Raw genomic sequence first — 2,486 nt, forward strand, 5'->3', positions numbered from 1 at the left:
CATTTCTCATGTTACAGATAAGTAAACTGTGGCATAAAAAGGGTAGGTAGCTGGTAGAGCTGAACTTTGAACCCAAGAAACTTGGTTCCATACAGCATATTCTAAACCAGGGTCTGCAAACTATCCCCTGCAGGCCCACTCTGGCTTACCATCTATCTTTGTAAACAACGCTTGTCGTCTGTGGCTGTTTCCATGCTACTAAGGCAGAGTTAGTCATTATGACAGGGACTGTATGACACACAAAGCCTAAAATATTTACTACCTTGTTTTTTAAAAAAAGTTTCCAAGACTTGCTTTAAGTTATACCGGGGAATAACAGAGACTGTCTCTCTTACTCCTTTAAAAAAATACAAACACTGAAGGGTGTTGTTATATAGACTAATGATTTAATACCTGGAAGACAGTTTAACATCTATCTAAATCCTTCCAGATAATTTTAAAGATGAGGAAACTGAGGTCTGAGGACATGAAAAATTACCCCTAGTTTATATTGAGTGATATCAGCAGAGCCGGGTCTAGAATCTAAATCCCCAGACCCACATTTCTGCCATGTTTGAGATAACACCCTAACTTTCGATTAGCACCTTAGCAGGGATTAGTTGAAATGAGTTGAGAGTAAGACTGGAACAAATTTTTGGTACCGTCCAGCAGATGGAAAAGAGAGGTAAAGGTAAATATAGAGAAATCAAAAGGAAGAAAACACAGTCTGTGCTGACAAATGGGTTCAAGGGCACCCAAGACAAACTGCACCTACATCACAGCTGTATCAAGGGCCAGCCCTGGCTGGGTCACTTGAGCCTGCTTGAGCTCCTAGCTCCTGACATCCCTTTCAACGAATGTAGATCATCTACTGGACACTCGAGAATAAAGTATTTTATAAACTTTGTTAACTAGGTATTTATTTAATCCTAACTGGATTGTAAATTCCTTGAGAGAAACTCCGAAGGTCATGAACACAGGAGGCACAGAGTCTACAAGGAGGGCCACACCCTGGGAAGGCAGAATGGAAAGACTGGCCCGATTATTTCCTAGTATTTTCATAAGAAAGCTCATAAGAGATCCTTATGACTATTTCCATCACCAGTAATTTGCAAAGCCCTCATTTTATCTTAAAGCTTCAAAAGAATATACAGTCAAAACCAACTTCTTTATGACTTGTCATCTAACACGTTCTCCTTTATTTCTAAGGGAATAATTTCTAAGTACATATTTTCCCAAATGCAACTGAAATCTCAACTCCCGTTACTTCTTTTAGGGCTTTGGGGAGTCTTAGTGTTAATCGAATACTAATGAGAATCAAAAGATCTAGAATTTGTTATATCATTTTCCATCTACAAAAATGCAAATGATATTCAGAACCACTATCATTTCACAACCAGTGCACTGCTTTGTTGAATCAGTTCAAAACTTCATAGCCCAAATCACAAATGCAAATCTATTGGCATACATCACTATCAAACATGAAATTTTAGAAGTTTTGGAAACTTCAGATGCCATAATAATATCAGTCCAGAGAAATAAAATATTTTGTAAAATTCTCAACCTTCTTGGAATTGTTTGCACTTGAATCTTATAGTTCGCTTATGCTAACTCAATTGGGATATAACGGCAAACATGTACTACTTGCCCAGTCCCTACTTTTCGAGAACTTGTACCTGGCAGGCTCAATGCAATGCCAACGGACTATCATAAGAACATCCATTTGGGTCACACTTCAGTGGGATATATGAATCAATGTGGGATGATCATAACCTTTTCCTAAGGTCTTACTTCTTGGCCATAGCTGATTGGACCAGAGGAGGATACCTGGCTCAACTGTACCGACAAGTTCCTCAGGAGTTTGGATTTCGTACTGAGAGAGCCTCTCAGATGTCTGAGCTCTAACAATTAAACCTCATAAGCTGTCAATAGCTGTGTTTTCTTTTGTCTTGACAAAAAAAAAAAAAAAAAAAAAAAATGATGTAAGCTGGTCTGTGAGAAGATGTGCAGAGAGGAAGTGAGGAGAGATCCCATGAACTTTTAAGTTCGTGATTTTAGTTTTTCCTGAAACCTAGCTGCAAATTCATCTGTGTATTCCATGAAATACTTTTATATCCTTCAAATAAAATGTTATTTATGTTAAAACATATTGGAGTGGGGTTTCTGTCCCTTGGCACTAAATATTTTAAGAAATACAAAACATAAAAAATGTTATATAGAGGATGAAATAGAAACAATTTTGCTAGGAAAACATGTATATTTACAAGGAAAGTGAATTTTCTTAGCAGTAAGCTTCTTCGAATTACATTTGGAGGCAGATTAATCAGACCAATGTCCTGGACTTAATAAGCACTCAATAGTTCTTTTTGTGGTTATTGTTGTTGCTGTTTGTTTTAATGAATAATAGCAAGGAGTGGTGAGTGATATATAGATGCTCTAGAGAAATGAGAAGTAAAGCACATGATAAAATGAAAGCATACTCTACATGTCAAAATTAAAACCTCACC

The sequence above is a fragment of the Pteropus vampyrus genome, unplaced genomic scaffold (genome assembly GCF_000151845.1).
Source record: "Pteropus vampyrus isolate Shadow unplaced genomic scaffold, Pvam_2.0 Scaffold182, whole genome shotgun sequence".
Classification (NCBI taxonomy): domain Eukaryota; kingdom Metazoa; phylum Chordata; class Mammalia; order Chiroptera; family Pteropodidae; genus Pteropus; species Pteropus vampyrus.